We start from the raw sequence: 27,688 nt of genomic DNA, 5'->3' as shown, positions 1-27,688 counted from the left end.
CTATTGATAACATTCAAATCGGTGAAGTCACGAACATTCGCGATCTCGGTGTTGTGGTGGACACAAAAGTCGACTTTCGCGAGCACATAGACTCGGTAGCAACAAGGGCCGCACGCCTTTCTGGATTCATCATTAGACAGAGCAAATTCTTTAATGACTCTGAAGTACCAGTATTGCTTTTTAATTGCTACGTACGATCTCTCCTCGAATACTGTAGCCCTGTGTGGAATCCTACTTATGCCGTACACATACAGCGGTTGGAACGGATACAGAAACAATTCCTGTACCACCTAACTTTCACTCACAATCTTTGCCGTAACCTAACTAGGGAATGCAATCCCGACTCGAGATTGCAAATTCGGGATCCCGCGGGATTAGAAATATCAATCCCGCGGGATCCCGGAATTTTCGGGATCCCGGCTAATTAAAAAAAAAAGTTGAATTCAGATGACTGAAAAAGCTAATAACTGCTTGTTTGTGATAGGGGGCCATCCATAAATTACGTCACGCGAATTTTAGAACTTTTCAACCCCTCCTTGTCACAGGTTGTCACATTTTTAGTACCCCGTCCCCCATTTTTCAATCTTATGCATGTATCTAAAAAATGTTGTGTGGTTTTATGAAACCACGGTAAAAGTGAAACTGTTCGAACGGTTCCGAACCGAGTAGATACCTACTCGGCAGCCGCGATACGTACGCGACATGCGCTACACAGACCAAAAAGTTTGAGACGATGTAATAAAAGTTTCACTTTAAAAATAATCAAAAGAAAACAGTTATTTTCATTTTTTTACTTATTTTTACTTATTAAATAATCTTAAATATCGAATATTTAAAAAATCGAAAAATTTTAGTTTCCCACTTGCATTACAACATGACTCTAGGAATTAAATGTTTTTGCGTAAAAGATAATCTTATAGCGAGAGCGCGAAATTATTAATAAATACATATGGGTAGGTAGATTAAAAATTTTCTGTTCAAAGTTTTTTGCTCACGTACAAATTTCGTTTCGTTTTATTATGTCACGTACTCACGTCACAAAGCTTTTGACCCCCCCCCCCTGCCCCTTGTCACATGTCACATAAAGATGATACCCTCCCCCCTATTAATGTGTGACGTAATTTATGGATGGCCTCTAGTGAGGTTAACTAAAATAACATATTACTCGAAGAAAATAAAAACCTTTATTCTTTAATCTTACCAACTAAATAATAATCAGGTTGTAAGGAAATTAACGTACCTAGGTAAATTAGGTATTCAAAACAATAAGCTTATTTATAATAGCTTTTTAGCTCTTAAATTTTTTCTTTTTTTTTTTTTATCCCTGTTTATTTTCTATAGTCTTTAAGAGTGCTCTTGTTATTGTTTTTTTATGTGGTGGTGGTACTTTGGAGATCCTAATAAATGTATTTTATTCTTCTTCTTCTTATTCTTATTTCAAGGGAATTAGGAAAAATTGAAAAGCTTGCGCCCCGAGTGGTTGTGTGTTGCGTCGCTGACCACTGCCGCCCAATCCCGTCAATCTCGAACGGGATCTCGTCATATGATGCGTCGGGATTGATCCCGAAAAATTACACGAGATCTCGCGAGATCGGGATCCCGCGGGATCGGGATTGCATTCCCTAAACCTAACGTCTTATTCTTCTAGACTTATGCACTTTAAAATGAAATCGCTTGAAAGCAGACGGACCCTTTCTGATATCGTGTTTCTATACAAAATTATAAATGGTAAAATAGATAACTCTCAATTATTAGGAAAAATTAGCATACATGTACCAAGGCCATTCAGCCGTCCCACTAACATGAAAACGTTTAGTCTTCCCTTTTGTCGTACAAACTACGCTCAACACTCGTCATTGCACCGCATGTGTTCAGCTTACAACGAAAAAGTATGTAATAACGTCGATATATTTAGCGCATCCCTAAATTCATTTAAAAAATTAGTTTCCAAAATTGCATAAATATTGTATTTAAATTGATCCATAATGTTATTTTTCTAAATTATGTTAATATTGTAATAATGTAAATATGTATTCGCGTACTTATTATTGCAGGCTGTGTTCACCTCTAGAAGGTCTAGCACCTATTACTTGTGATGTATCATAGAATAACCATATCTATTTTTGTAGTGCTATGTCCAGTTTGGTGAACCTAATAAAAAAAAAAAAAAAAAAAAAAAAACATTGACCAACGAACATAATGTTTTATACTGAAACCAAATAAAGGTTTTTTTTTTATTCTTTGCAGTATTTTACATATTTTTAGCCAATTCAAAACCTTCAACAAGTAGGTATTTGTACGAAAGATAATGTACTTAATCTTTAAATCTTTAAAAATGAATAATATTTTAATAGACCAAGAATAGATGCACATATTTTTTAGACGAAATTTTATGTAGAATGTCTGATATGAAATATTTTCTTATATAAGTAAATGGCTTTTTGAATAGAAATGCAAGATTTGAATTTTGAATTTTAATCCGTACTGGGTGTTTCGTCCAAATGGCGCGACTAAATTAGCTCTAATAATAAAACGAAAGGCGATTAACGTCCGAGCCATTTTGAGTTAGAAAGTCTGTGAATGTACATAATTATATAATTTTTATTACTTGCTGATTAGTGATTCTCGAGCATAATGCATTTAATTTTTTATTAGAATCATTTTTATTGCTGTTTTGTAGCGAATTTTGTGCGTCGTTTTTGCACTAACTAGTACTGAAAATTTTTACGTTCTTAAAAAGTTGTAAGTAACTCAATTGACAACGGATTTGATGTAAATGTAGGATTGTAAACAAACAAGTGCTTGTTACACGTTTACTTCTTTCATTATTTAGCTCTGTGCGAGGAAAAATTGTCGATGAAATTTTCTGAAAAATTAAGCAATTAGGTACATACTACATTACTTTCATAAAGACTTTCAGTAACGTATCAAATGTTTTTTTGTCTAGTTTCGTTTTTTACTTATCTATATGCGCACGCGTCATTTCTTACATGTTATGATGTTAGTGAACTTAGCAGATCATTTTTAGCAGATCAAAAAAAAAAATGTGAGTTCTTATCGCGTGCAGTTGAGTTCTACAGTTCCTGATACTTTTTAGAAATAGTTCTGGCGTTTTTACCTTAAAAAACGACATTTGAAAAAATGATCTGCCAACTTCCCGTAGCAGATCATTTTTAGCAGATCAAAAAAAAAAATGTGAGTTCTTATCGCGTGCAGTTGAGTTCTACAGTTCCTGATACTTTTTAGAAATAGTTCTGGCGTTTTTACCTTAACAAACGACATTTGAAAAAACCCGACCTGGACCCGGCTTAACGTGATGCTAAGACATAATGCTACGACGTGATGCTACGACGTGATGCTACGGCGTGATGCTACGCTGTGATGCTACGGCGTGATGCTACGGCGTAATGCTACGGCATGTGTTACGGCGTGATGCTACGGCGTGATGCTACGGTGTGATGCTACGGCATGATGCTACGGCGTGATGCTACGGCATGATGCTACGGCATGATGCTACGGCATGATGCTACGGCGTGATGCTACGGCATGATGCTACGGCATGATGCTACGGCATGATGCTACGGCATGATACTACGGCGTGATGCTACGGCATGATGCTACGGCATGGTGCTACGGCGTGATGAAATATGACATAAATAAATTTTCTAGTATTTCATTTTACGCGAGTATTTCTAAAAAGTATCAGGAACTGTAGAACTCAACTGCACGCGATAAGAACTCACATTTTTTTTTTGATCTGCTAAAAATGATCTGCTACGGGAAGTTGGCAGATTATTTTTTCAAATATCGTTTTTTAAGGTAAAAACGCCAGAACTATTTCTAAAAAGTATCAGGAACTGTAGAACTCAACTGCACGCGATAAGAACTCACATTTTTTTTTTGATCTGCTAAAAATGATCTGCTAAGAACACTAACATCATGTTATGGTTGTTATGTTATGGTGAATATCGTTAATCAATGTTATAAATAATTATGATTCATATATGTATAATATCTTCCATGCATTTAGAGCAAACAGAACTAATATCCTACAATCGTAAGCTACTAAGACATGATGTAACCGCAAGATTCGGAATTTTAAAGCCTCTAATATAATTAGTGCACATATTCGGTAAAATTCCATATTATTGTGCATCGGCCATTACATAATAGTTATGTAAACATACGATGCGACGTATCGCACATACTAATTGGGTCTCTGTATGGTGTTGTTGGTGACTCATTTATCAGCAAACGATGATAGATTTATGGGCTAGTTGATGGCGCTAGTTGTTTGGTTTTGAAATAGGAATGTTTACATTTGGTGGAGTAGCTAGCCTGCGGCGTGCGGGCTTGAATTTCATGTTTGAAGTGAAACTTCTTTAGTAGTAACTAGTTGAGGGTAAAATTTCAAGGTATTCGCGTCATGGCAAAACCGTCACGTGCGTCATGGAGTAAGGCGACGATTTTGATATTCTGTGAATCTTGCGAAAGAAGTTTTACTTTTTTATTTTTCATACATATTTTCATCCATTATTGTTTGTTTTTCTTTGTCTTTTGCAATCGACAGATATAGTTCCTTCGCCTGTATGTATAACCACGATGACCTACCAGAAAATTTCATTCCACTAAGTTTGGGAATCAAGTTTGGAAGACAATCTAACTTATGCCACCCTATGATCTCAGATGAGGCTATTCTATCCGAAATATTATAAAGAGGAATGATTAGGTAACATATTTGTTTCTTTGTCAATTTTGCCTAGACCACAATAGACTGATTGTAAAAACTATTTTTTCACGTAGGCTATATATTCTTTAAGCTAAGCCATGTCCGCCGCAAAGCCGAGATGAACAGCTAATATTATAGAAGCTGGAAACTATAAAATATTCTCTCGTTTCTATTCTTCAGTTTATACAGGGTGTCCCACTGTTGGTATACTAAGCTCAAAGGAGGTTATAGTTTTGCATACGCGGAGTACGTAAAAAATAATTAAAAAATTCCAGATTCATTTTTTCTTCAAATAGATGAATTCTTAAAACTCTATGTGTATACCCATAACAAGCGAGCCGCCCAACTTTGCCACCAGCACGTGAGCTATCGTTTAAGATTATGTTTTCATAGATAAAATGCTCATATAAGAGAAGCGGTATATGCCGGCTGCGCGAAGCTAGAGAAGAAAACATGGATTTTCAGGAAAAATTTAGCAAAAAAATTTGGACGTAATTTTTTTTTTAAGTGTTTTTTACGTGATCAGTGTATGCAAAACTACAAGTTCCTTCGCGCTTAGTATACCAATAGTGGGACACCCTGTATAACTGCAAGCCTAACATACTTCACTCTGGTCGATAAGTTTGCTCAGCACCGCTAGTTGTAACCGAGATCACTTGATGTTGGAATGGTGCTCTTGTTAGCATTGCAAATAAATTGGGAGAAATGCACTTCTTGGAAAGGTACAAAAGATGGATATTATTTATAGATGAATTATTAGTGAAGAAATTGATTTGATTGTAGAAATGGATATTAGATACAATTTAAGACAAAACTTGAAGGGGGAGAAAAAAGTGCGATTATATAAAATAGAGAACGACTAAATTACGATTTCTTCAAAACCGGTAAAGTAGTTTTTGAGATATCTCTTACAAACACGAATTTTTCTTTTTTTGTAATATTAATGCAATAACGTGCAGATTACGCATAATTCAGTACGTAAATGTACGTTTGTCGCATTGCAATCTGATTGTAGATTCTAAGATAAAAATTGAATGCCCATAAAGGGACTACCGTCTGAGTTCTGACGTCATACGTCTTGATAATATACCTTTATATGGGTTTCATACGTTCAAACGATTTCATGGTTGATACAATTAAATAATACGGACAAAGAACATGCATAAATTAGGTATATGTACCTAGTTACTTATAAATTTTACTCTAATAGTGCCTTGCGGTTTTTCCCGCATTGCTCTGCAGTCCGCTTCTATTGGTCTAAGCGTGATGATAAAACCTTCCCAAAAAAATGGACTAGGTATGAAACAGTGAAATAATTCATAAAATCGAACCCGTGGTTCCTGAGATTAGCGCGTTCAACCAAAATAACAAACTCTTCAGCTTTATAATATCAATATAGATTATATGAATGTATGTATGTTATTTATTTAGCCAGTTTAGCCTTTCCAAAGATAAACAAATTCAAAAATAAAGGCAATAAACGTGCCTTGCAGAATTAACATCTAAATAGTTGGTCGTTGACTATGTAACCACAAACATACAGATAATTAAATGCTAAATAGCAATACCGTGTAGTTGTAATGGAATAATCAGATACCTATCGTTTATGTGAGCGAAATAATTATCCTTTAATACCTATACTAGCTGACCCTGCCAGATTAAGAGACTGCCAGAACAGACTCAATATTTATTAGGGCTATAAAACTTAGATGAATTGTTTTAGATCTAGCGAATACACAAAAAAATGAATTCTGGCGTTTCAGAACAGTTTGGTTGAAAACACTGACACGAGAATTTTAATACGTATCCCAATATTATAAAGCTGAATAGTTTTATCGTTTCTTAGTTTGGTTAAACCCGCTAATCTCAGGAACTATGTGTCATATCTGAACAATCATGGAAGGCTATAGGCTATATATCATCACGCTAAGACCAACAGGAGCGGAGAGATCAGTGAAACTGCGGAACACAGCTAGTAAGTAATATAATATTATGTACGCATATGTATTTAAAATATATGTACGTTATTATGTAGGTACTGCGCTTTGTGGCAGTATGGAATCCAGTAACTAAACAAAGCCGGCCTTCAGACTTCACGACGCGTTAGCGATGTAAATTCTTGGGGATTGGTGTGGGTATTTCATTTTATTATTTCTACCGTAGTATATGCTTTTTTTCTCGACAAAATTATGCGCCTAACGTTGACAATGAATATCTGATAATAGAAGCTGATTTGCATTTTTCTTCGTTAAGTTTTGTTTAAAGAGTATGATCTGTTTTTTTTTGGTTTTGACGTCCGTGGTGTGTCATTAATCGTAATTTATCCATCTTAAATTGTTTGACTCACTCAGCAAACTTCTATAATTAACACAATAAAGAAACGACACTGATACTAATCACAGATACTAATGATACTATTGATTAGTACATTCCAATTAAATTGGGATGCAATGAAAATTAACGTCGAGCACGCTTCGGCAGGAATTGGGCCAGCTCGCACCGGGGAAGGTACCACACCCCCACAGAAAACCGGCGTGAAATAGTAGCTACTACTGTGTTTCGTACGGTGAGTGGGGGGGCCGGAGGCCCGTATCCCTTCCTTATCCCTCTCCCCATCCTTCTTACTCCTCTCCTTTCTTCCCGTCAATATTCCCTTCTTTATCCCTCCCATCCCAATAATTCCACCCCATCCCTACCCCCTTCAAACAAACAAAATGGCAGCGGGATTAAATATAGAACTACCCCAGGAGGGTACTAGCATCACCGATGCTGGAGAATCCCTCTCTGAGTGTCATCGCTCAGGCTGCCCCGCGTACTCTGGGGGGGGCAAAATTCCGCTTTTCAATACAGCCACAGGCATAAAAGGTAAGCCTTTATCGGCGACCCCTTCCACATTACTATCTGTGGACTTCTGCAACATTAGGGGACTTCATTCAAATCTAAATGCCGTTCATCAACATCTCGAGACGGCTAAGCCGGCTTTACTCTTTTTGACGGAAACGCAGATTTCCTCTCCTGCTGATACATCTTACTTAAACTACCCGGGCTACACGCTGGAACATTTATTTTTACCGCGTGCCGGAGTTTGCGTCTACGCTCGAGAGGATATCTGTTGCCGTCGCCTTGGCATTCTTGGAGACAACCTGTCTATACTATGGCTTCGCGTAGACTGCGGCGATCACCCCCGTATTTACGCATGCCTTTACAGGAGTCATAGCGGAAATGCCGAAACCGATCGCCTCACCGAACACATGCAAGATACGATCGATGATATACTGCAGAAGTTTCCCTCCGCTGAAATAGTGGTCCTCGGCGATTTCAATGCCCACCATTCCGATTGGTTAAGATCAAGAACCACAGATCATGCGGGTAGAACTTTCCATGACTTTGTGTTGTCCTACGGCCTATCTCAGCTCGTATCTGTACCCACGAGGATTCCCGACGTGGAGGACCAAACACCATCTCCTTTAGACCTTTTACTCACCTCTCATCCAGACGACTACCATGTCTCAGTTGAAGCTCCACTTGGGTCTTCCGATCACTGCCTGGTGCGGTGTACCGTGCCTGTCATACGCAAATCTCGGTCAAGACCAGCAAGTTTCCGTCGTGTCTGGCACTATAGATCTGCAGATTGGGACAGCATGCGTACATTCTTTGCGTCCTACCCATGGTGTCAGATTTGCTTTGTGTCCGAGGATGCTGACGCTTGCGCTGACTCTGTCGCTGATGTGGTCACACAGGGTATGGAACTCTATATTCCTTACTCTGTGGTACCCGTTGGCGGCAGGTCTCAGCCCTGGTTTGGACAGCCCTGTAAAACGGCATCCCGTTTTAAACAGGAATGTTTTCAGGCCTGGGCAGAAGCCATAGCAAAAAAGGACCACAACGCAAAGGATTTAAAAAAAAGGTTTAATGCTGCCTCCCGACAATACAAGAAGAGCATTCAAAAGGCCAAGGCAGAGTTCATCAAGAGAACTGGCGAGAGACTAGCACGCTACCCTTCAGGTACACGTGCCTTTTGGTCACTTGCCAAGGCTATCCAGGGGAACTTTTGCAACTCATCCTTCCCATCTTTACGTAGGGATGACGATACCCTGGCCCACACCGCAAACGAGAAAGCCGATACGTTGGCCTCACTCTTTGCGTCGAATTCGACTTTGGATGATGAAGGAAAATCACCACCTACCATCCCATACTGCAGCACCAAGATGGCTGACGTGAAGTTCACGCAACGTGCTGTGCGTAGAGCCCTTCTATCACTTGACATTCATAAGTCGAATGGGCCAGACGGAATCCCTGCAATAGTTCTGAAAACCTGTGCTCCAGAATTGGCTCCAGTTCTTACGCGTTTGTTTCGATGCTCGTACAACTCCAGTATAGTCCCAAGCACTTGGAAAACCGCCCTGGTACACCCTATACCCAAGAAAGGTACGCGCTCAGACCCCAAAAACTATAGGCCGATCGCGGTTACCTCCTTGCTCTCAAAAGTGATGGAATCCATCATAAATTCCCAGGTGTTACGGTATCTAGAGGATCACCAGTTGTTAAGTGACCATCAGTACGGTTTCCGTCACAGTCGTTCGGCTGGTGATCTTCTGGTGTATCTGACCCATCGATGGGCATCAGCAATTGAGAGTAAGGGGGAAGCCATGGCAGTTAGTTTAGACGTGGCCAAAGCTTTTGACCGGGTGTGGCACAAGGGGCTCCTCTCCAAATTGCCTTCATACGGACTCCCTGAGAGACTTTGCACATGGATCGCCAGCTTTCTCAAGGCACGAAGCATTAAGGTCGTTGTCGACGGATCATGCTCAGAGCCCTTGCCTGTGAATGCTGGTGTTCCACAGGGCTGCGTGCTGTCGCCTACGCTATTCCTTTTACATATCAATGATATGTTACAAATACGTGACATTCATTGTTATGCCGACGATAGCACGGGCGACGCCGCATATACCGGTCTTGCAAATCTCTCTCAGGAGCAAGTGGACGAGCATCGAAAAAAACTTGTGTCTAAAATTGAGAAATCCCTTGAAGAAGTCTCAATATGGGGCCAAAACAATCTTGTACAGTTTAACCCCTCAAAGACACAAGTTTGCGCATTTTCAGCTAAGAAGAAGCCTTTTGCAGTGTTCCCTAAGTTCCAGAATACTCCGCTCAAAGCCACGCCTAGCATCGGAATTCTCGGTGTCGACATTGCGAGCGACGTACAATTTCGCGGTCATTTGGAAGACAAGGCTAAATTAGCCTCAAAGAAACTCGGGGTGCTCGCAAGAGCGAGACAGTACTTCACGCCAGCTCATCGCCTGCTACTTTACAAGGCACAAGTTCGGCCACACATGGAGTACTGTTCTCACTTGTGGGCTGGAGCACCCGAGTATCAATTACTTCCTTTTGACCGCCTTCAGCGTCGTGCCTGCCGCATTGTCGACCTTCCTGAGCTCACCGATCGGCTCGATCCACTGGCTTTGAGGCGTAATGTTGCGTCTCTATGTGTGTTTTATCGCATTTACAACGGTGAGTGTTCTGAAGAACTATTTGCACTGATGCCACCTGCAGAGTTCCATCACCGCACTGCTCGGCACAAACAAAAATATCATCGTCACCATCTCGATGCATGGCGTTCGACAACTGTGCGTTTTGCACGGCATTTCCTGCCTAGAACCACACTCTTGTGGAACAAACTACCACCTTCCGTGTTCCCCAACCAATATGACATGGGAAGCTTCAAGAAAAAAGCCTACACCCACCTTAAAAGCCTTCTTCCACCTCAAAACCGGCAATACGTTCCCTAATGCTGTGAAACGTCATGGGCGGCGACTATCACCTACCATCAAGTGGGTCGCCTGCTCCATTGCCGGGGTTGCAATAAAAAAAAAAAAAAAAAAAAAAAACAAAGTCGTTCAGGATTCAAAAATAATGTAGACTTCTGCGGATGAAACAATTCCAAATCGGTCAAGTAGTTTCGGAGCTTATTTTATTTTTATACAAACAAATATTTCTTCTTCATACTGGTAGTTGGTACCTAGTACAGAAGAAAAAAGTTTCTGCGTTTACGATCTTAAAACGTACCATCCTTATCACATCGTATGAACTTCAGGCCTCTTTATTAAATGATCAGTCATAACACAATGGGTGGAAGACAATGACCGTATCGGCAAATGGGCCGTGCGGGACCTCGCGACTGTCACGGTCAAGGGATCATTGTGTTCCTGGTTATGTGTTGAACTGTATTTATGTATGTATGGGATGGATTCTGCTTAACAATTATTTAATAATCCTTGGTTTTAGGTAGCAAATGATTAATATAAATAAATTTTAGGTAGCAAAGGTGGATAGAGGCCATAGAGGAACTTAATCCCCGAATATGAAACCTAAAATTAGTCGCGTGTGAGCTTGCATATTGTCTCTTTTTCTGTGTAAGAAAAGATGGTTTTAGGAATTTAGATGAAATTCGGTAAGAATACAGCTCATAGCGTAATTCAATATTAAGACTTGTCACAAAAATACGGTATTCTGATGTAAATAAATTGAAACAAAATTTAAGCATAAGAAAATTCAAATTTCTAAAACAACTTAGTTATTAGAAGTAAATGCGTCTGCGTCTGGATTAAGTCTGAACGGGATTATAATTTAACGTCTACACTTGCTAAATGACGGAGTATGACAATAGCTGTCCTGTAACCTCAATCCCAGTATCAAATTTCACAGGAAGTTGTGAATTACATGCGTCGTCAAGTTGTTCACAAATCACGAGACGAGCGCAATGAGGTCAGCTGCTGCTGACTCGATTACTGTGATGATGTTCCGTTAGATATTGTTAACTGTCTTGGGTTTGTAATAATGGTGATAGGGGTTATGAATGTATATTTTATGTTTAGATACAATATCGATGTATTTATAGAATTTAACGAAATTTGATTTTTAAGAAAAAATTTTGAAGCTGTCGATTTTCTTTGTTTATATTTCCTATTGTAGATTGTTAATTTATTTTCAATAGAATCTAACATTTTTTTATTGCCATACATTTTCAATGTAAGTTCATACCATAAAAATGCATAGAAAAAAAATACCGTGATCTACATAAACAATGGTAACTCTTTATTGAAATGTATTATCTCTATTCGACACAGATGAAGCCTTACATTAGCGGCGCCTTACTGACCCGTATCCACTTCGGTGGGCGCCAAACAATATTTTATTGATTTAGCTTCGAAACCTATTGCAGAATCATCCCCTCGTTTACGAAAATTAGCAAGCAGCAAGGTATGTTAGCAAGTTAGTTCTTTTTGAAGTGAAAACTTATTTAGTCGCCTAGAGCAAGTTTTGATAGGAAAAAATCTTGTGATCACGTTAATGATATGCTTATGTTTAAAATTTGAATACACTTTAAGTTATAATTTTTCACTTCTATCGACTGTCCCTATGGCAGCTGCAATTGCACAAAAAGACGGGTGTTGAGTGTGTTTCGTGGGTTTGTTTGTTTTGTGGGTTTCCATTTTCGTAGTTCTCAAACTGATGGACCGATTTCGATGCATTTTTTTCATTTAAATGCCAGTTTCTTTGGTTTGGTTATCTCTCAATTTTAAGTTATACATTTTTGTTATCTTTAGATACATAAAAGCAAATAACGCACTAAGGTCACACACACACACACACACGTGTAAACGGGTATCGAGTGACATAGCGGAAAGGCTGCGCCTGCGCGCGTGAGGCGCTTGCACAAAAACAAACAATGCTGTGTGATTGTATTGTACCTCTATATTGTCTAATTATTATGTTGACGAGGGGAGATGGAAAAAGGTTTTTGTTTGTAATTGGTTAAAGTTTTGTAAATTGATTTTAAATATGTGTTGTGATGTAAATTCGACTTACCTATTTTAAGTGGTTTTGTACGTAAAGTAGTTGCTATTTCAAAAAAAGATTTGTTAACTTCATAAAAATTATTGCCATTGTTATTTTGTTAACCCTAAACTAATTAAAAATTATATATAAAATTTATTTATTGCAATGTTGACGAAAAACATTTTTTCTTTTAAGTCGGTTGGCATGAGATCGTGAATTTTCAATAGTCATTTATTACGTTTCTTAAGTACATTAATTTTTCTTTTTTTCTTTCATGAATGCTTTCATATTAACTCGACAGTATCAAGGGCTCTTAACTTGACCTCTAAGGATCGATCAGAGCCATGGAATGAAGACTAAGCTGTTCTTTATTCTGTGTATTGAGTTATTAATTATCTATACTTAATATTAGAAAGCTGAAGAGTTTGTTTGTTTGAACTCGCTTATCTCAGGAACTACTGGTCTGATTTGAAAAATTCTTAGATAGCCCGGTGTTAGATACATCGAGTAAGGATATAGGCTATATATCATCACGTTAGGACCAACAAGTGTTGGGTTGTGGAATAAAACGCCTTCTTCACAATTGATATTTTAATATTCCTCCTTGTTACATTCACTTTTTACTATAATATTCGCAATCTTTCACAATCTTAAATAATAGATTTAAATAACCCTAAAACAAGCATGAGGCACGGCTAAGGCACTGACTTGTTGACCGCACTGGTCGGCTGTTCAGGATCAATTGCTAGCTGATCGTTTCTTCAAAAAATGTGAGCGATCGACTGACAACTAACCGACTGGAGGGGAGGTTAAGTTGTCAGGCGGTAGATTATAAATAACAGAAAACCTTGTCTATGGAAAATAATGTACTATGTATGATTTTAAGATTTGTAACAGCTCGGCCATCCGATCTTCAACGAGTGCCTTCGTTGGCTTAAATTAAATTTAAACAAAAATAAAATGTTAAAATATGGAAAACAAAATGCAACCATACTTACATGAAATTGAAACAAATACTTATAATAATATGTATTTACAACTAGTTCCCGAAGTTTGAATTGGTATGATTAGCTTTTACAAATAATCAAAATTACACAAGGAAACAAGCCTAGAATAAGATTTACAAATTTCGAAAAAAAAAAAAAAAGAAAATAAATAAATATATATATCTCTATTGGAACTACTTCGACAATCGCTACAAACATTTGTATAACAAAAACTCACTTCTCTATCCGTTTGATTAGGACTAATTCAAATTCAAATAATTTATTGCTCACCAATACATTTTTACATATTAGTGACCTTATGAAGGTATTGCAATACAATCATAATGTTATATTTAAATTACATAATACTATCTCATACATTTAAATTTGACAATAATTAGATCACAAAAATAACAATGTACAATAATAATTGTTGCTTTCTTATGGGCGGCACACCATTGTACCCAGCATGCCCTCAACAGTAATCAAAATCACTCAGAACTCACTGCTTGCACATAGACTGCATATTATTACTCTTTGGGCGGCACATCATTGTACCCAGCATGCCCTCAACAGTAATAAAAATCACTCAGTACTCATTGCTTGCACATAGACTGCATATTGTTACTCTTTGGGCGGCACATCATGCCCGGCATGCCCACAGTATGTAAGCTATTCGTTTTGGGCGGCACATCATTGTGCCCGGCATACCCATAATAATCATACAAAATCACTCGGTACTCACTGTTCACACATATACTGCATTTTGGTTCTCGTTGGGCGGCATATTGTGCCCGGCATGCCCACAATATGCAAGCTATTTCAAATTCCATGTGTTTGTTATAAACGTCGATCATTCTTCGTTCATAACAAACACGTAGACTTGACTCGTCATTTATAGAAGGATGTGTATTACAACATACATAAAGAACTTTAAACTACCTAATGTGTATGTATAAAATTTAATTATTTTGATTCTCAATGGCATCAGAACAACTATCATCACCGTCATTATCGCTATCAGACATCGATTTAAAATTTAACCAAGGGTGCATTTTGTCGGCTGCCACGACAGCTTCGTACCGCCTACCTTTTCGAGATAAAGGGGTATCCTCTACCACATAACGGTCGTTTGGTAAAACTTTAATTACGCGGTACGGTCCCTGTAGTTTGGGTTCCAACTTTTTAGACTGCCCGCTACCAGATGCAACTGCTCTCAAAATTCGCACTAGATCACCTACTTTATATACTTTTGCCGCTTTTCTTTTTCTATTATACCGTTCTTCACTGACCTTCGCTTGCTGTTGCATCAGGCAGCGTGCATCTAATCTAATATCGTCAATCTTACCGTCTACTATTCCATGTCCTACATCCGAAATTACTTCACTTAATATACCTTGCGAGCAAGTCCTTCACCATTTGTTTTTCTAATTCGCTAAGATTATCCCCTATAACAGGCTCAGATATATCATTCCTGTCAGTGAAATTAACGTTATTTACATATTTACAATCATTACTCATTACCATACTGCGTATCAGCAACTGTTCACGTTCTAGAATTAAACCCTTAGTTCTAGGATTTAAGATAAGAAGACAGCCTAATCCATCTTTTAATTCATATTCTCCCGGAAACAAATAGAATTCAGAACCATTTTGTCCCCGCATACCACCTCTAACATATACAGTACAAGAAAGTTCAGGTTTTGCTAATACTGCGACAGTTTGTATTGCCTCAGGGTTAATATAAGTTTGCTCCCTACATAACAAGTGTATTTTAGCGTTTTGGGTCTTACAAATCTCCAGTTTATCTACGGTTTTAGTAATTTTAATACCCGGCCGTTCTGAAAATGAATGCCCTAGAAGCACTGGATAGTTAATGAGGTTATCATTAATAACTAATATTTCTATATCCTTTTCAGTAATTCCTTGTACCTCAATATTAACTAACGACTTACCGATAGGCTGGTACGGTATATTGCCTAGGCCTTTTAGTAAGGGTAAATCATTTGTGGTCCAATTGAACCCTAGATTTAGGGCGTCCGTCAACCGAATTAGAGTACATTCGCTTCCTAAATCTAAATGACATTGGACATTTACCCCGTTAATACGTATAGGAAAAGTGTAAATACTCGCCGATTGTTGACTAGAGATTTTCAACACGGTTTTTTCCTTATCTAGCTTTTGAGCGGGTTCCATTTTAGAACACGCATTAGACAAATGACCTAATAAATTACAACGACTACACTTTAATAACGGTTTATTGCATTTATAGCTGGGGTGACCTACTTCGTTACAATTGAAACAAGTTATCCGACCCGGTTCGAATCTATTCGGCTTATTCAAGACCCTATTTGAATTATTTGGTACCGGCCGTTTATCCCTATCTCGAATTGATCTTTCGGTATCCCTAGAAACGCCTGGTTTAACAGTTTTAAAAAATTTGAGTAACTGTTCAGGTTCAGAAAATTGTGCCGCTTGAGCTCCTAGTCTAATACCCCTATCTTCAATTCCATAAATTAGACAATCAACTGCATTTTTGCCATATATGTTGCAACGGTTTAGTAAGTTAATTTTAGTGTAATAATATAATTCGGGAGATTCACTAAACCGTAGTTTTTTTATTCAACATTTCAGTTAATAATTCACCATAATTCTGGGTAGATGGAAAAGTTTCAATTAATTTAACTTTCCATTCCTCCCAAGAATACAGCAAAGTGGGGAGACTTTGGTACCACGTTTTAGCTATTCCCGAGAGTTTAGGCAGAGCGTAGTGCACGACTTGTTTTTCTGACCATTCGTAAATTAATTTACATTCCTCAACCTTCGATAACCACGCATTAACAGTCTGTTCTTTTGCCATTGGATCAAAATCAGGTATTACATTGTGAATAGACGAAAATTTATCACTAGAACTAGATTTCATCGATTTAATCGCATCAACAAATGAATCTATTAAAGTACTAGTTACATCGCTTTTATCACCTTTTTGGGGTCTTGTAATAGAACAGTCCTTACTACGTTTCCTACTTCTACGGTCCCGATCAATATTCATAATTCTGCTATCGTGGCGATTTCGTAGCTGACTGCGGCTACGACTTCGATGTTCACCTGATCGTTGGCTGCGACGTTCAATACTACGCCTAGAACGTCGCTCACCGGGACTCCTTTGGTGGTGCTCAGTGTTAGGGCGGCTCCGGTGACTGGCACTTCGGTTCGGGCTTGGGCGCTGACTGCGGCGGTCTGAGCGCTTTTCACTGCGGCGCTCTCTACTACGCCGGCTTCGCTGTTCATTGCCCTCACGACTGCCGTCTCGGCTGCGTGAAGGAGTCCTTGACCAATCACGGCCCATCACCAATCTTGTTATCGTTATCCCACTTCTGAAGCTGTTGGGTTGTGGAATAAAACGCCTTCTTCACAATTGATATTTTAATATTCCTCCTTGTTACATTCACTTTTTACTATAATATTCGCAATCTTTCACAATCTTAAATAATAGATTTAAATAACCCTAAAACAAGCATGAGGCACGGCTAAGGCACTGACTTGTTGACCGCACTGGTCGGCTGTTCAGGATCAATTGCTAGCTGATCGTTTCTTCAAAAAATGTGAGCGATCGACTGACAACTAACCGACTGGAGGGGAGGTTAAGTTGTCAGGCGGTAGATTATAAATAACAGAAAACCTTGTCTATGGAAAATAATGTACTATGTATGATTTTAAGATTTGTAACACAAGAGCGGAGCAATGCGGGTGACACAGCTAGTTTTTACACAAACAATTGTTGACAAACAATACTCTGGGATTTACTCTTATAAGGATCAATTCGCAAAACAAATATCACCAAATTATTCTCGCCTTATGTAACTGCAATCCTTTACGGTTATACCAACCGTCATTATTATACAACAATAAGCTAACTTTAGTTAACTTGTGAGTCGAATAGATTGAATATATTTTCGCTTGGCTCGCTTCCAGGCCAGCCCGCTTGGCGCCGTGTACTCGTCAATCATTGATAGAATATAGGGCAAGATTGATCATCTATATTTAGTGGAGATTATCGTGAAGGTTATAAAGTGGTGTTAATGACCTTTTGAGGGCCTTGTTATCAATGTTGGTGATGGGTATGGGTAGTTGCTACGTGTGTGTGGTAGTAATGTAATAATTAATACAAATATGTATAGTAAACTAGCTGCAGTGCCCTGGTTTTACCTGCACTGCTCCGCTCCTGTTGATCTAAGCGTGATATTATTGTATTGCCTTCTTTGATAAATGTGCCATCCAACTCTGAAAGATTCAGCTTTATAATGTTGGTATAGATGAGAAAGTCAAAAGAAGGTCTGTTCTCTGCTCTGCTCTCTATTCGCACCGACGCGGGTTTCTTTTGAGTTTAAAATGAATCAATAATAACGTGGCATTAATATTTTATGAATAATGAAAATAAAAAATCATTTCATAATCAGAAAGTTGTTAGCTAACTAAAATTTGAAAACTGACAAGTGTGGATTGGTGTTACATGAAAGAATTATTAAGTCGTTATATTAGTTTTTGCATTTTGGTATAATAGCTTGAATCTTCACGCAATTTTTTTGTCCAATATGCAATTGACTAGTCACTAGTATATTTTTTCCATTTGTTTCTTTTTGTAGCATTTTTCTGTCTTATTAAATACTAGGTAGTAAATCCGCATTGTAAAGACCTAATTTGTATCTCGGTGACGCAGCGCAGGTCACAAACGGCTCTGGCGCATGTCCAGAGGGAATGCGGAGGTGTGTGTATAAATAGGTCGTCTAAATCCTGTCTAAGTGACTCACTTCACTACTACAGTAATAATGTGTGTATATGAATATATTTTGTTGCTAAACATGTAAATAAGAATACTACCTTCTCTATAAAACATGATTCGGAACGCGTCAAAAATTGTATAAGTTTATTTATTTGTAGATAGATGTGTAATCAAATGAAATAATATATAAATACCGTCATTTATTAACATTTTCTTCCACAAAAATCTTACGGGAACAACGAAAAATAACAATTTGATCAAAAATTAAATTCCGATAAATAAAATTTTCTTAGACATTTTTCATAATCTTAGCAATTATTTAAAAGATAAATCATGAGATCAATTTAAACTGTTTACTTTTATCGATGAGTCAGAATCAGCTAAATTTATAAAATTTTAAACTGACATTGTAGACTGTATAATCTTCTAACCATCCCACACACACAACACCACACAAATTATTCATACAAGTAACTAAATTTTCCAGCTAAATAACATTGTTATTATCAGCCATAATAGGGTTGCCACCTTCTTTGAAGATAAAATAGTATTTTTACTTGTTTGTTATAAGATTTAGCTTCATTTATCAAAGCCTTCTTCTCTATATCTATTGAAAAAACCTCATCAAGATCCGTTAAGATTTAAGATTTAAGCATACATAGAGACGGACGAACTCAAAACTTCATTTACTCAAGTATACTTCGTTTAGAAGCGCTTTTGAATCGTCAAAAATGCTTCGCCGACTGACAGGTAGCGGCATCGACTTTATTTTATACTAGCTGTGCTCCGCGGTTTTACCTGTTGCTTCGCTCCTGTTGGTCTAAGCGAGATGATATATAGCCTATAGCCTTCATCGATAAATGGGCTATCTAACACCGAAATATTTTTTTCAAATCGGACCAGTAGTTCCCGAGATTAGAGCGTTCAAACAAACAAACAAAAGCTTTATAATATTAGTATAGATTATAAATAATAAGTATTATAGTACAGGTGGCAACCCTATCTTTTGTTAGGGTGACCTTGTTAATATTGGTGAGTCGCTTGTAAAACTTGCAAGTGGATGACCACACTGGGGCATCGATTTTGTTTGCTAATACATAGGTCCAACCTGAGTCACGACTCACGGCTAGCTCTGCATGTGTTTGGTTGAATTGTCTTTTTAAATATTTTGAATTTTATTTTCTTTTCAAGAGACATCAAGACTTGAGACGTTCTCAACTCTGTATTTTTTTGGGTTTGTTATCACAGAACGGCTGGTTCGATTTTGATGATGTTTTTTTATTTGTCTGATTCTGAAAAGAGAGTTTAGTGTTTTTAGGTAAAAGATAATAATCATTAGGTCTATTGGAATTGTTCTTTATCTATCAAATGTTTTATTTGAATTGTCTTTTCTTTTTCCACTGTTTCAATGGGCTTTGTCACGCTTTGTTAGAAGCGGTACATAGAAATGAAATTGGATTTTTTGTTGGCAGGTTGTTTGTAGGTTAACCTAATTTATAATTTTAGACGGTGTTGTGTATTCATCAGTGGCGTGCATTCCATAAAGACATAAAGACACTGCCTACCCTACCATTTACATCAATATACCAATATGATCAATATTTAATAATTAATATCCATAAATGAAATTCACAGCGTTATTATATTTTATTAATTACCTACGCCATGTAGTATGAAACAAAATATTTCAAATATATTTCAGATCCATCTATCGGTATTTTGGTGGCATTATTATGAATTATCTAATTTCTATAACACCGCTCGCTCGCTCAAGTCACTATGCATGCGCTGCACTAGCGCCGCCACAGGACTCAGTACGTCACGGGACGGCAAAGACACAAACTATTCATGTCTAAGTTTTTATATGTGTGCTTTGCGTGTCTACGCATATTTTATATGTGTGCGTGCCTATAAACACGGCACACTGACGCTTTAAAACAACGCACACAAACATACAAGGTAGGCAGTGTCTTTTTACGAAGATACACGAACCGAATCCGAATCTAACGTCTAAACTGAAGTTGAATATACGATGTTGGTTATGCGACCAAATTATAAAGCGTGATAATTCGTATAAATTTTTATAGTGCCTAAAGGTTTACGTAAATAGTAGTATTATCTTGTCGTATTTAGCCGCGTAAAATTTTTTTCATATCGAGTTTCGAAGTGCAATTATTCGTTTGTTTTGTTTTGATTTTTGTAAGTGAATATCAATAAAACAATGAATAGTTTTAATTGTGAAACTTGTGAAGTGTGTTTGGAGAAATTGAAAGCTGGTGTGTTTTCGAAATTATCGTTCAACGAAAAACGAGATTTGATTGAAAAAGGCCGTCCTACACCAGAATTAATTAATTTGGTGCAAAAAGGTAAAGTCAGTCGTAAATTTAATTCTAAACAGTATATTTCCTATCCTTGGCTTACAGGCTGCATACACAGCAATCGTTTATTTTGTTTCCCTTGTTTTTTGTTTTCGAGTGGAAAATCTGTATGGAACAATGCCGGCTACATTGATCTTCACAATTTTCCTACGGCGGCAAAAAAACACCAAGAATCTGAAAAACATTTAGAATCCTGTCTTAAATATCACACATTTGGTAAAAACCGAATAGAGACCTGTATTAATTCACAAATGAAAATAGATATTGATAGGCATAATGCAAAGGTTGATAGAAATAGAAATATATTCCAACGGTTAATTGATGTTGTTTGTTTTTTGGGAAAACAAGAGCTCCCTTTTCGTGGGCACGACGAATGTGCGTCCTCTTTGAATAAGGGTAATTATTTAGAGATGGTTGATTTGCTCGCAAAATATGACGGAGTGTTAGACAATCATTTACAGAATTGCACAAGCTCTTTCACAGGTTTATCCAATAGAATACAAAATGATTTGATTTCCAGTGTAGGTTCTGCTATTACTGAACAAATAAAACGACAACTAGATGCCTCCGATTTTGTTGCTGTTATGGTCGACGAAACACCAGACGCAAGTGGAAAAGAGCAGCTTGTGTTAATGTTGCGCTATTTTCATGAGTCGGAAGTGTGTGATAGATTCATTAAATACATTGACGTAAGTGCCGATCGTAGCGCTAAAACAATAAGTACAATTATATTGCAAAATTTATCGGACTTTAACTGTATGTCGAAATTGGTTGCTCAGACATATGATGGTGCTGCTGTGTTGTCATCTGAACTGAACGGCGTACAGTCTTTAGTACGCCAGCAATGTCCTCTTGCTACCTATGTGTGGTGCTCCGCTCATGTTTTAAATTTAGTTCTTTCTAAGTCCTGTGAACGTATTCCGGAAACTAAACGCTTTTTCCATCTCATCAAAACATTAGCAAACTTTTTTCACAATAGTACAAAGAGACAAAATCACTATAATCAAATAGCTGATATGAAAAAATTACCTCGCGTTGCTGACACTCGTTGGACTTACAATTCACGAACTGTGAATGTAATTTTCAATTCTTTTTCTCAATTAGTTCTTTTGTTTGAGGATATGGCAGAAAACGAAAGCTCATGGGATGGTGAGACGTTAACTCAAGTTTCTTATCTTTTAAATAATTTAAAAGAATTTGACTTTCAGTTCTTACTGACAATTTTTAACGAAATATTTACACAAACCGATGTTCTTTATGAGATAATGCAAAAAAAGACATCGGATGTGACATATTGCGTAAAAAAAATTAACGAATTTGAAAAATTTTTGCAATCTTATAGATCTAGGTTTGATTCCATCTTTGAAGGGGTTAAAAGAATTGCGGGTCCACCAAAGAGGAAGCGTAATGTGATGGACCCGAAACTGCATTTTAAGCGAATTTTTATTGAAATTATAGATAACATATCCCAGGAATGCCGCGACCGTTTTAAAAATTTAAAAGAACTAAAATATTTTTCTCTTTTATCATGCGAGAATTTTAATAACTTCAGTAATAATTTTCCGTTAGAGTTAGTAGCGCAATTTGTACAAATTTACAAAATATATAATTTTCAAATAGACCGTCTTGTTAATGAGTTAAAATGTATTTATAAATCAGCAGATTTTCAAACTCTCAGCATTTACAAAATAATAGAACATCTCTACAATAATAATTTGAATACCGTTTTTCCAGAAGTACTACGATTAGCTAAATTAATAGTTACAGTTCCTGCAAGCAGTGCCTCGACCGAAAGATCTTTCTCTTCATTAAAACGCATACACACGTATTTAAGAAATACCCAAGGTCAGGATCGCCTCACTAATTTATCGATGATTTCTATAGAAAAAGACCTTCTCACTGAAATGAAACGCCTTCCCAATTTCTATGATTCCATACTACAAACATTTTTACAGAAAGATAGACGAGTAGATTTAATATATAAATAGTTCTGTCGAATTAAGAACCTTCTTCATTCTAATGTCGGCTGAATAAATAATTAAATATATTTTAAGGTAAATATGTTCATGTTTTTCTTTGTCAAATGATATTACATATGTAATTTGTAAAATTGTAAAACTGACATGATTAAAAAGAGCAACTATGGAGTTTCTTGTCGATTCTTCTCCGTAGATACTGCTTTCCGAATCGGTGGTAAATGTTAAAAATATGTACCTAATGACGTTTCAAAAGTGCTTCTAGAAGAAGTCTAATTGAATAAATAAATGTTTGAGTTTGAGTTTGAGTTTGACACTCGACAGGCGACAGCCTCTGTAGCGCAGTGGATGTACGCTGTTTGCGTTGCGGGTTCAATTCCCATATTTTCTTTACAATCTCTGTGGGATTAATTGACTTTTCTTTGTTTGATTTTTCATGCATTATTTAATAGTATTTAGTGTTAAGCAACTAAAATCATGATTTGAGAAAATCTATAAAGTTAGGTATAATATTAAAAAAAACTGCGATAGAGGTGAATTCATTTCCTATTTTAAAAGTGTCGGGTCTTCGGTCTAGCGTGTGTTTGTTTCTCTGTGAATGAACGGTGAACCGATATTCATTCAATATTCATATAGCAAAACGTAATAAACACAGCAGGTTTTATTATTGTGAAAATTTTGTAATGGTTCAACCATTACAAAATTTTTGCCTACCCTGTCGAAAAACTCTGTGCACGCCCCTGGTATTCATAGGTATATTTTAAGTAGGTCGGAAGTATATTTGGAATCTTGTAGTATGTAGTAGTGTATCTAGTTTTAATTTATGACCAAGCTGTTCAAATTAATAAATAATGTATTTTAAATATTCTTAGAATTTTAATAAACATATTTTAAATGAAGTTGCAGCAATTACTCAAGATTTCCTTACTGTATGAACTAGTATAATGCTCAACCGCGTAAAGTAAACCAAGAAATGTCGTACGCTTTTCCCAGTATTTGATTAATGAATCCGTATTAATATTAAATGTGTTTTACCGCGAACTAAGCGAAATTGCATTAGCAAAGGTCAATCCGGGCTCCGCTAACAAGATGTGAGCGTGTCAAGGTGACTGCACCAGCGAGTACTGCGGGTTCGCCACGTGGCGGGAAAGAGTTCGTGACGTCACTGGCTCATGTAACTTGACGTCTAGTGGAGTAGCTAAGGATGCTTTTCCACCAAGATGTGCTATGCAGCTATGTGACTGTTTCCACTGATACTAAGCTTTATAGTGGGTATAAGATGTGCTACGACATGTAATAGCTATGCTGTGAAACCTGTACCTTTCTGTATCACATGAGTATTGAGTACATTCAAACGCAGCGTCAAATCTGAAACCGGCACTGTAAAGGAGAAGAACTTACTATGTGTCCGTACAGAAATAGTCAAATGTTGCCAGTATACCTAAACATAATCGCTCCTCTTTCTGTTTCTATTTTTTTGCCCAAAAATTATGTATTTTTTTCTGTCATTAAGTTACGCTCGTATATTATCTGAAATATAACTCAAACGCATTCATTGAGCAACTTTGAACAGAGAGCACGTGCGTGTAGCCTAGGCGAGGATATTTGATATAGATAGGTAATTTGTCTATTTAACATGTTCACGATGACCCTGATTCAAAGTATTCGTTATATCTTGTCTTAATTTCTTTCTTTCGGAAGGATTGATTTTATTTTTCTGAAAGCAATGCTATTTCTTTGATGTTGATATAAATGGATAGATTCACTGCGAACGTAGACAATATGGAATCACTGATCAGTACAAATGATTAATACAGGCAATAGTAAACAATATTTGTCAGAATTAATCATCAAGTACCAAATTCATAAGCACAGTGGTCTAGTCTGTATTCTGTAATTGGTCACATTCAGTTAAAAGAATGTGTCGATGAATCACGTTTGAATGTTGCGTGCGGCGCCCACGTGCTCGCTTATTGTGTACCATTAACCGTGGTGTGGTCCTTAGGAATTATACGGAATAAATAGGGATAGATACGAAGCAATTGGTACGTATTGTAGAAATAACGTTATTGAGATGGTTGGTGGATTGTAAAAGTCGTGTGGAGAGTAGACTGGAAGGATAGTAGGAAGGATTTGCCAGGTTACAAAGGTTAGAAATATCATCAAAACATCGTCATCATAATATTTGTTAGCTACAAAGACCTTGATCAGTATATTGCTGATCCTTTGCCGATTCCAGAAATAGTCTGTGTATATGCCAATTTGCCCTTTTCTTTGTGCGTTCCTCTTCTGTCTTATATTCCTTCGCCGTCGCAATTTTTTATTTAAAACGAAATCGTTGATTTACAGAGTCTCATGTGAATAACGATTTAATACAAAATTTGAGAAATTGCATTTATAGTAAGTTATTTTTTATATTTATTGTTTCCTCTTGCTGTTCTCCGTGAGTTTCCTTCCAATAAAATTAGAATGGACGCTGCAATCTTAAATATCAGAGTTGAACGAACTCACTTGGCATTATACTTCGTTAATTATATTATTAGATTGATATATGCAATTCTAGTGATGTGTTTGCTGCATCTAATTATAATATTCTTCACAGCCAAGTTATTGATGCTTATAAGTGAGAAAACTATGCCTATAAGAAGCTTATTAGAAGCTCAATCGATCATACTAGTGATAGTTTTTTCACTATGATGGTTATTGTTACCTAGAACTGTAATTGCTGCAAAACTGTCCTTTTTATTAATTCTCCCGTGTTTTATAGGTATTGAAGGCTGTACTGATTGTATATTCGCGACCGTCCCAGCTTTTTACGCATGCAATGCACGTTATATGCCTATAATTCTTCATTTTACATCACTCCATCATTAAAAAGCACATAGGAAAGGCATCGCAAGCCACTCTGTACTAACTATATGTTTCTCTTTATGCTATGTAGTGATTATTTTCAATAGACGCCACAAGCATAATTACCTATAGGCATACTTAAGCCACAAAACTAACTTTCATCCAAATGACAAACAGTGCCACAGGTCACGATGTCGTCACGCTCGTTAGACGAATCTCGTCAATTCGGCTGGACCGGTTCGCAGAAATGGAAAGTGATTGGCGGATCTAACTGATTCGTTGCGTCAGATGGTGGCTCTGTTCAGATTAGGCGTGAATATGTAAATATTGTTGAAGGTATGGATTGCTTGATAGGTGCGGAAATGGTGTCGCAACTTCGCTTGGGTTTGGGACAATTTTGTTGAGCATGGCCTAGTTTCTAAAGGTATTTTTTGTCCAAATAAAGATAAGATTTCCTGTTTGGAGAAGGTAAGGCATAATGATTAACCCAATGCCTTTTTTAATGTTGAAATAATTTTAACCAAAGACGTTTAGGTGTTGCTAATTTCATTAAATCAGGAAATCATCGTCATCCCGTGATTGAATTTTTTCTATTCTTTATAAATTTACATTTATAAAGCATTTAAATGCCATAAAACAAAAAATATCAAATTCAACAGGAAGACATCTTTAGAAATTTGAATATTTTGAAAATATTTATTTTTAAAATTGGAATTAAATACGCTTCTAGGGAGCAAAACAAGCACCTAGAAAAATAAAAGGTGGGGTGCACGTTTCATTAGGTACAATTGCTTTTACTAAACGATGGTAATGTGGTAAGGCGTGTCACGCGGTGCCGTCACCGACTTTTGAAGTACTATAGCGGCTACGTAATTATCATGAGTGCATTGAGGGTGGGTTCTGTTTGAAGTAACTTCTTTGGGTGTGAAGTTTCTTGGGTTGGGTTAAAATGTTTATGGTTATTGAAGTATGCGGTCTTTTGGTTGTTGTTTATCGACACTATGATTACCTTTTGGTGCAGCATGGTAGAAAATTGTTTGTTTTAACTTTACGAGAGATATCTCGTGATTTAATATACAAGTGAGTTGGTTAAGTGGATATATAAATAATTAAATACAAATATGGGATGTTCTCTTGATGTCTCTTGCAAATTTATGTTTCAAATCTATTTTAATATGCATTGCTGATTGCTGTTGTTTGCCATACAAGAATTACCTACAGAGATTCCCATAGGAAAATATTTTTTAAGGTCTTTCTTTTTGATTATACATATTGATTTAAACTATTTTCAGATGTATTATAGTAATACAGTTATTGCTATAACAATGTACACCTCTTAAAACATCAAATGTTCAAATTATCATTCCAGAAGTGCACCTTAGAACCAGCTTTATGACGCATATCATACGAAATATTTTCCTTTGAGTTTATGAAGGTGCGTTGTTTGGATCGTAACAATTATTTTTAGCAAATTCCAGTGTTATCGAATACTCTTGTTTTCAAATACAAGATGACGTCTCATCACGCGATTCTGAGTGTTTTGATACAATAACAGAGAATTATATCGAATCGTGGTAGGGCTGCCATTATGAAATTTTAAAATTGGTAATTTTTGGAAGTAGTATATTTAAATGATGATGATGTAATAATATTTGCCTTTCACACTACTAGAATATATCCTAGTAGATTATATAGATTCTATTATAGTTGTAAATTTCATAACGTTAAAAACTTGAGGTATTAGATCTACATGTACCAGTGAGCTGGCATCCTTCTGTATCCTATTTAAATTACTTAACTATTTATTGGACCAAAAGTGATCAAATTTATTTTAGTAAGCATATTCACTCAAACATTACGCCACAGCCGATCACAATATGACAATTGACAATACACATTTATTTCCTCGTGGAATTATTTATCATGCGACATTGCTTTGCGTGCGAGTTGGACAATTCGTTATACTTTGCGTTTGTATACTTTTGTTTGAGTGAAATGTCCAAAGTATCGGCTATATAGCTACGTAACTCGAAAGATCAGTCATCGTCACGCGATACTCAAGTGTAGTTCAGTTGATATAATAATAATGAATTGTATAGTTTTGTGTTAGGGTTACCATTCATGAGTTATTTTTTGTTGATAGTAGT

The 27,688-nt window shown here is 36.8% G+C and overlaps 1 protein-coding gene across 3 annotated transcripts in view; it reads left to right on the top strand.

The window, feature by feature from the left end:
- Positions 1-27,688, top strand: part of LOC149896397 (uncharacterized) — a 58,562-nt gene that overhangs the window by 5,124 nt on the left and 25,750 nt on the right. The window lies entirely within an intron of this gene.

The sequence above is a fragment of the Colias eurytheme genome, chromosome 28 (genome assembly GCF_061535395.1).
Source record: "Colias eurytheme isolate Ceu_HAF_F1 chromosome 28, ilColEury1 Martin Lab GWU primary, whole genome shotgun sequence".
Taxonomy (NCBI): Eukaryota; Metazoa; Arthropoda; class Insecta; order Lepidoptera; family Pieridae; genus Colias; species Colias eurytheme.
This window is presented reverse-complemented; position numbering and strand designations above follow the sequence as displayed.